This window comes from Hydra vulgaris, chromosome 14, assembly GCF_038396675.1.
Source record: "Hydra vulgaris chromosome 14, alternate assembly HydraT2T_AEP".
NCBI lineage: Eukaryota > Metazoa > Cnidaria > Hydrozoa > Anthoathecata > Hydridae > Hydra > Hydra vulgaris.
In genome coordinates this window covers 32,139,460-32,148,996 of record NC_088933.1, presented here as the reverse complement: position 1 = coordinate 32,148,996, position 9,537 = coordinate 32,139,460, and the positions used below count along the sequence as shown (strand labels likewise).

At 25.0% G+C, this 9,537-nt stretch overlaps 1 long non-coding RNA gene across 1 annotated transcript; it reads right to left on the bottom strand.

The window, feature by feature from the left end:
* Positions 1-377: 377 nt before the first annotated feature.
* LOC136090703 (uncharacterized) lies at positions 378-3,318 on the bottom strand. Its single transcript, XR_010643655.1, has 3 exons — positions 1,223-3,318; positions 960-1,052; positions 378-608 (listed from the first exon to the last, which is right to left on the bottom strand). It is a non-coding gene; the product is annotated as an uncharacterized LOC136090703 (long non-coding RNA).
* Between the last annotated feature and the right edge of the window lie 6,219 nt (positions 3,319-9,537).

Genomic DNA, 9,537 nt, shown 5'->3' with positions numbered 1-9,537 from the left:
TCGTTTGTTTTTAACATTTATTGCTATTTATATATATATATATATATATATATATATATATATATATATATATATATATATATATATATATATATATATATATATATATATATATATATATATATATATATATATATAGATATATATATAAACAATACTTTAATAAACGCAAGATTCTAACTCAGAGACTTTTGAGAGACAAAATCAAGATTTTAACTTAAAGATTTTTAAGTATAAAAAGTCAGGAAGAAAAAGGTGAAGCGGAGTGTTGTTTGCCTAACTAAAATAGTTGCATGGAAGATATAAAATGGAATGTGAGATATTTTAAACAATAAATATTTACTCATAATAGTAAAACGTTTTATATTACCATATCTATTTATTTCAATAAAACTGTCTCGCAATACAATACATAAAAAGGTTAGCGAACGGTTAAACTTCAACCATCATTTCAATTCAATGCTTGCATGAACTAAGTTTTGGTAATTTTTGATATCCATATTTTTCTGCCTGTTAAGCTGATAGATAAGGCAATTTCAACCAAGTCACCCAAAAGTAGCCAAAAGTGAAGAAATCGTAAAACAAGTATAAAATTGCAACCAAAATAGCTAAAGGAAAAGTAGTTGTAAAATAAACTATAAAAGTTAGTAATAAGAAAGTAATAGATTTAAATTGATTTAAAAGTTAGTAATTAAAGTAATAGATATAAGAGAGTAATAGATTTAACTCTTCTACATTAATTAATTCATATTTTTATATATTATAGGGAATACAAAAAAAAAAAAAAAAAAAAAAAGATATATATAAAAAAAATGAAAACAACAACAAAACACTCATTAAGTGCATATATATACACACTTAAAAAGTTTTTTGTTGATTCTTTCTTTTACTTTATATACCTATTTATTATATATTTCTATATCAATTAAATTTCTTGGGAGGTAATATAAAAAGAATACCTTAAACTGTTTATCCAATAAATCAGAACTAATTGACTCAATGATAGCATTAGATAATTGTGTTGTTTTCAGAAAAATTCTCTCAATGAAATACTACATATAAAAATTATAAAAACATATTGCAATTATCTTAAAACTATAAACCCATTGTTATCTTCACAAATTTCATTATAAATATTCTGTATTTCAGTAAAACATTTCAATACATTAAACACATTTAACTTGCAAAAGAATAAAGCAAAAGATCAAAGGAAGATCATTACTATTTGATGTATTCATGTTCTAACGCTTGATACTAATTGACCTTTGATCATACTGAAATCTTTTTCTCCTGACAATATGCCAGGTAATTTAACAGTCAATCAAACAGTTTTGCATCTAATTTCTAATAATAAATAGATATTAAAGCACTAAACATACATTAAAAAGTTGCAATATTTTTATATATTATAACTTATCTATTGATTAAAAAAGTAATTTACTCGCAATATTGTGTTATCTTCATTTTACCTTTTTACATTATTAGTTTTCATCATTCTTGATTAGATTGTGAAGCTTTCATCATTATTCAATTTAATTCGAACAATTAACTCAATTACATAGCTTTTTATATATGTAAAAATGTTTAAAAAAACTGACAAATGATAAAAATTATGATATGAACAATTATGATTCTACACTTATTGGCATAATTAAAAGGAAATGTTTTATCTACATATGATTAACACGCAGTCACGCAAAATGAATATCAGGTCAAACTAGTAAAAAAAAAAATTGTATTCAAAATAAATAAAAATAAGTGAAGTAAATAAAGAAATAAATCAAAAAAGAAACTGTAAAAATTAGTATAACTATATAATGTTAGGAGCTTGCATTAGCCATGGCTTTATTGACCTCTCAAAATCTGTATTACTTGCTCTTTTTTCATGTTTTTGAACTGCAACAAATATTAAAACAAGGAATTTATATGTGATCCACCTAATTCCCACAAAACAATTGTTCATTAATTTACTTACTGTTGAATATGTCTGGAACTTGTTTTAACTTCAAGGGAGTGCTGCTACATAGTTTATCTTATAGCCTGCTGCTACAAGGAAGTGTCTCAACAATTACTGAGGGTTTGGTTAGGGTAGACAGTCTATGAATTAACAATGAAAAAAAAAGTTTTTTTAAAATATTTTGTATGTTTATATTAAAAGTTACCACCTTAAGCAAGTCTACGTTGATAGAAAAAAAAACTGAAGAGTGATCTAAAACGTCACTTTTAATTATGCTATTTCGAACAGATGAGTTAAAAATATCTGTAGTAGTTATATTAGTGTAATTCTAGTAGGTTTGTTTATTAACGGTATCGCTCCGTTTTCAAAAATATAATTTTAAAAATTTTTGATATTGTTGTTAGCATGGTATTCGTAACAATTTAAATTAAAATCATTTATTATGTTGTTGAATTTCTTTTCATGTATACTTTTTTTAATTATATCATTTTGCAAAAAATCATTAAATTTTTTTTATGACGCAGGATGGTGGGCGATAAAAACAAATTAAAATTTTATTATCAGAATTATGGGTTATAATTTCATTATTAAAAACCTCTTTATAGTCATCAGAAACAGTTAAATCAGGCCAATTAATGAACCGCAGGAATTCATCAATGTTAAAAAGAAAACCACCACCTTGCTTTTTAGTTTTACGCGCTAAAGAAATTATATTAAAACCTGAAAGGTGGAGATTTGAATTTTTTACATCTTCAGAGCTACACTAAGTCTCTGTGATGCATATAATGCTTAAAATATGTAATGATTCCTTTATTATAAATTTTTTTTAAGCTTCTGATATTAAATTGAATAACATTAAATAAATCCCGTCAGAGAAAATCTTTTATTTTGTTTATATAAAAGTATGAGGAATTTTAAAGAGCACCAGTTTCGCTAAAATAATTTAAATCAGGACGAAATCATTATCAATTATAAAATCATTAGTTTGAAAAAAGTTAAATGAAATTAATTCAAAATTAATTATTTGGTTTGAATCCATTTTTATATTTTATTAATTTAAAAAAAATAGAAAATAATAAAAAAAAAACATACTTAAAAAACGCGTGTAATTAGTTAATTGTAAATAACATTAGCATACTTTCCTTTGCCTCGTAATTTTTTTGCTTCTGTAACTAACTTTCGACTAATTTCCACTGTACGTGCATTGAAATCCTCATTGACAAACAATTTTTCATTTAGAGTTTTACCTTTACAAACTTTTCCAAAACCGCACTTTTATCTTTATAGTTTAAAAATATTACTTTAATAGTTTTGTTTTTTTTAATTTTTCACTCAAATCTTTTCCTCAAACCCTTTGAGCTCTCTTGATTTTAATGTTATCAATTACTTCTAGTTTAGATATAAAAAATTATTTTACCTTGCTTTCGGTTTCGTCCCAGGTTTCATTTTCTTTTTCTTCTTATAAATTGATTCGTAATTGTTTCTGCAACTTCTATCTTCAAGTTTAGCCTTTTTTTTTTATTTTTTTTTTTATTTTTATTTTTTATTTTTTATTCCATAGTATACATTTTCGTGATTACATAATAAAGATTCGTTAAGATTGAATATACATATAAATATTAAAAAAAAAAAAAAAAATCACAAACATAATTAATAAACAAACTTCTGTTATACGAACTGTAAGAAGTACGCGGGAAACTTGCAGAAGACCAAAAGGTCTTATCATCAAGAACCACTTTACATTGTCATACATATATATATACGTATAAAAAAGTTAAAAAATTTACAAAATTATTACGTTAAATTGTTACATTATAACTGTATTAAAGTGTAAGATAACAATTATACAAACATGTATCGTTACTTTTTCTTAATATTACCACGTTTATTGCTAACGCATTGTTTGAAATATATATTAAAGTATATTAAAAAATAAGAGTTTATATAAGAAGCTAGCAGTGAACAAATTTAGAAAAAATCAGTAAGTAAATTTTTATACTTTAAAATACTCTTTTTAATAGTTTTTTTAAAAGCCATTTAAGTTTTCAAGGTTAATAATATTTTGATGAAGTAATAAAAACTTATTCCAGATATGAGATGCACGATAAGTAATTTTAATTTGCACAAGCTTAGTTTTGCATGAAGGCTCAAAAAGGGTACTATTTGTGCGCAACAGGTATTTATACTCGGGCTTTTGTTTATAAAGACTATAGAAAATTGAAGGAGTTTTTTGCATTTTGCTATTATACATAAGACTTAGAACATTATATATATTTAGTTCAAACAATGTTGGTAAAAACATCTGTTCAAAAAGAGGCTTTGTGTGTTCGTTTTTATTTTTAAAACTAATTACTCGTATAGAATGCTTCTGTTTACGATAGAGAGGTTCTAGTTTGCTTTTATAGGTACTACCCCATGCTGTATTACCGTAATTTAAATAACTTTGAACAAAGCTATAGTAGATTTGTTTGAGTAGCGGCTTTTTCAATAAATGGCGTGATCGGTATATTATTCCAATACTTTTAGATATTTTACTACTTCAATAGGCGATATGTTTATTCCATTTTAGATTTTCGTCAATAAAAACACCTAAAAGTTTAGTAACATTATCGCTACTTATTTCTCTATTTTCAATAAACAATTTTGGACGAGAAGATTCAACTTCTTTTTTTTTTTATTCGAAGGATGAAATAAAGAAAACTTCGTTTTACTTAAGTTAATAGAAAGTTTATTTGTCCTAAACCAACCAGAAATTTTTCTAATTCCTGATTCATTTCTACGCACAGTTTGTTTATAATTTTTCCGGAGATAAAAAAGTTGCTATCATCAGCAAACATTATAGTTAAAATTCTTTTTGATGCCCGATAGAGATCGTTAACGTAGATTAAAAAAAGCAAAGGCCCAAGTATTGAACCCTAAGGAACTCCACACTTTAATATGGAAGAATTAGAGAGTTTATTATCTACATAGTATATTGATTGCACACGTTTATCTAAGTAGCTTTCTATCCATTTGTTCGTTCTACCCCTTATGCCATACATGTTAAGCTTTGATAATAATATTTTGTGGTCGACTGTATCAAAAGCCTTAGAGAGATCTATGAATACACCTAATGTAACTTCTCCGTTTGTAAAAGTGATTTTTATTTCATCAACTAGGTGAAGGATTGCGTGTTCAGCTGATGTATTTTTTTGAAAGCCGAATTGCTTGGAGTAAATAAAATTATTTTCTTTAAAAAAAGTATATACTCTATTGTGCATAATTATCTCATTTTAATTTTTTAATTTTATCTTGAATAACGTTTTCATTTTCTATTTTCGAGTTGATTTTCATCAGTTGAAGAGTTGATGTCTTTTTTGTAGTTGATATTTCCAATAATAAGTTTTCATATTTATCACTGACAAATTTAACAGCTTTTTTTAGATCAATTACTTTATTTTTTAAGTATTTATTCTTTTCTTGTATACTCAATATTTTGTTTTCAAGTTTATCAATTTTATCGTTAAATATTTTCATTATTGTGATTTCATGTGTATCGAATATTTTTTTGAAAAGCGCCTTTCTAATCTTATTAGCCAAAATTTAACGATAAATAAATATGTCCGTCCGCCATTCCAGTTTGATATTATGGTTAAAAGTATGTTATAAGATTTTATTGAGAAATAAATACACACAGACAAAAAAAAACAACTATTGAACGTACTACAAAATAAGCATAAGTGCATAGGCAGTTTTAACAATCTCATAACATAATATTAACAGCACTTTAAAACATTTACAAACGCAAAATGTTTAGATGTAATCTAATAGGAAAACTTTGAAAATACCAAACATCAAGTTTACAGAATATAATATTTATCAAATTTAAAAAAAATTGTCTCAAAACATTTAACGAGTCAATAGGTATTTTAAACTGTATATTTTTAAATTATAAAGTCTAAATATTGTATTTTTACTATAAATATCTATAATTAGCTATCAATACAACTCTGTATTAAAGATTTTTTTGAGAATCGGCCATAATAATGACGCAGCCATATTGTCCCCTCAGTAATATCTTATTCTATCTACAAATGTAATAATAAATAATAATTGTTCTATTTAATATGTAAAATAAATACAAAAAAAATATTAAATATAAATAAATACTATTTGTATTACTATATTGTTCTATGTAATATAATATAATATATTATATGAGGTAGAACATCGTATATATATTTTTTTTGTTTTTATTTTATATATTAGATAAAGCACTTTTTTTTATTACATTTGAAGATAGAACAAAATAATAATGAAGGGATAATATATAGGTCAGTTTACCCTAAATAACTTGCTACGTAGGTTGACTGGAGTACCATAACGGCGTCAAGAAAAATATTGAAAAAGTAATGAAAATTATTATTTTTTTAATTGTGAAGTCCAGATACAAAACACAACTTAGTATAAAAACAAGTATCAAATATTGCAATTTAATATACTAAATAAGCTTTTTTGATATACTAGAACCCATAAAAAAACAAACAATTTAGAACAATGTATGTACTTGTCAAAAAGTGTAAATAAAAAAAAATACGGAGAAAGCACCTTGAAAAAACTTCCTGCTTTTTTTTTGAAGAAACTTTGATGAATATAAACTTATAATAACCTTTACAGATCAACATTTCGAAATGTAAGTTAGACACGTTTTCAATATTTTAGCAACTTTTCTTGAAGCATTACTAAAAAATATATGAAAACAATTTTATATAACAGGCAATAATTTTTAACTACTGAAAAAAAATTAAATCAAACTTGCTATATTGCGCCGAGTGATGGACAAAAGTAAAAAAAAAAATTATTAAAAATTACGTTATTATATACCACTTTACAGCTTAAACATTCAGCTTTTATAAAATGCATATATTTTTGTATAATATTTTTGTATTATACCATATGCTTCAAAGTTGTAGAATAAAAAGGTTTTTCTTCACTAAAAAAAAAAAAAAAAAAAAAAATTCAATTTACTTTTTAGTTTGAAAATATATTCTGTGTTACTAATTGGCCTAAAATAGTTTGTAATTTTAAAACCTTTTTATTTTATTTCATAATTAAATAAAATTAAGTAGTGTCTCAAGGGCAGTTGGCAGTCGGCAAATTTCAGACAACGAGACCTTTTTATTATTTTTTTTTTAGATATAGGATAGTGGGCAAAAAAATGATTTTTGGCTTTAAACGGCAAAAAATGGATAAGCCAACCCCCCTACCAATCAAATAAAATCTTTTTGGGACGACCCTTATTGTAATAGTAATAACTAAATTTATAAAGGATGACACCACTCAAACAGAATTCTTATCAAAGGAGTGACACCAGTTTTTATAAAAAGTATGAGTATATGAGTAATAATCACCATACACACACAGAACAAACTTAAACTAAGTAAACAATTAAAATTATACTTTGATGATAATAATAAAAAATAAACAAACATGAAAATAATGATAATTTTTGTTATAATCATAATTTAAAAAAAAAAGTATGTTTTAAATATTAAATGAAAGTCATGCCAATAAGCTAGATTATATTTGTTCTCAGAATTTTTTTAAATTGATTTTGTTTGAGATTAAGAAAAGACGATAAAAGTGTTTGAAGTTGCAGTTTTTTGAACTCATTTACTATGCATTAAAGACACTTGTTCCATTCACAAATGCACTTATAAACAACAGAATGTTTATCATACTTCTGAGTTTTAAAAGATGATACATTAGGCTTTTCATTATTTATGTTTCTAGTAGAGTATCTATGCGATATTCTACTTTCTGCAGAAAAGTCTGTTATAGAGGAGGGTGAACTTTTATTAAGAGATTCAAAAACAAAAGGAAAAATAGCAAATTTTAGAAGCGCTGGAAAGGTTGGAATTTTAAGTTTTTTGAAAAACTATGATGTTTCTGACTTGAAAGGATGTAAGTTTATGATTCTTATGGATTTACGTTGAGAGGAAATCAAATTTTAATGTAATAATTGACATTTTGACCCCAAATTTGGAAACAGTAACTAAGATGCAATAAAAATAATGCATAGTATATACTCTTTTATGTGAATTTATCGACATAATGATGAATAATTGAAAGTAAGCCGTTAGCTCAAGTTAGTTTCTTGCTTAGCTTATCAATATAAAAGTTCCACGAAGGATTGCAGTCAATTAAAACTGCAAGATATTTGATAACTTTTGTAAGATGTAACCGTTTGTTATTAATTTTGATTTGAATTTAAGAGTTGTTGTTCATATTGCGTTTTTTTCTAGAAGATAAAAAAAGACAAGTTCAGTTTTTTTGGCGTTAAGAGATATTAGGTTAGCTTTTAACCAGTCAACAGTACCTTTTAAATCCGTCCTTTTTTTATTTACATAAAGAATTATACAACTTGTTAATATGCAATAGACTTGCGTCATCAGCAAGTTTATAATATAGATGATCAGAAAGAAGTTCTTTGTATTTTTAATTTTGTTCCCTTAGTTTACCTGGTAACTTTAGGTTGGATCCTAACTTGACTAAGGTGGCCATAGGGGATGGTTTTTAGTAGATAATGATATATTGTCAATAAAATAAAAAAGTGATGAAAAAAGCAGTTGTGGTTTTGGTGGTTACACCGCTTATAGTGAAATTTAAATTTCCGCTACGGGCCCAATTGTATGCTGTCTAATATTTTACACCTATAGTTTGCACCAGAGTCACCCAATCGTTATTTCTCTCTGTACATTTAATAACTCTTTTTCTATCATTCGATTAAAATAAAACATAACTTTAAAATAAAAAATAAAGTTTTCTTTTAACTTGTTTAGTTGTATGTATTTTATGTCTACAAATAGGACAAGGTGGTTCTGGTTGTTGCAGAAGTGAATGTAAATAAGTTTGGTAAAATAAATGCTTGCGCGGATTCAATTTAATAACATACTTTTTGTTAATAGTGTACTGACCAATAACACAACAATCTTTCAATTGCATTACTGTATTACTATATTGCTTGGGCATACAAATGGTAAATTTGATATTAAATAAATTATTACAATGCTTGTCCAAGAAGATATTTTATAATGATCTTTTAGCTTACATTGTGAATTCGCAATTTCAAATAATGTATTCTCATTTACATATTACGATTTTTTAATTAAAACTTTTTTTTTTCTAATTACATGTTGCAATTTCTTATTTACATGTTGGTTTTCTCAATTACATTTTAAAATTTTCTAATTACATGTTGTGCTTCTTAATTACATATTGCGACTTCTGAATTTCATATTGTATTTTTGAATTAGATCTTACTTTTCTTAATTACAACTTTCAAGTTCTCAATTACATCTGGAAAAGGCATAAAAATTTTGAAACATTCGGAAAAGTTCTATTTATGAATGATATATTAATTAGTTTAGAAAGAGTATTTAAAAATTCAAAATTAAAATCGTTAAGAATGTTAGTGGTAATGCTATTTGGGTCTATTGGTTATCTCCGCTTCAAATTAGATAAAACTTTAGGAATATTTTTGGATATTTTGTATAGCTTATATAAGTCAAATATTGTCTTTAAGTTTTTGTGCAACGTTT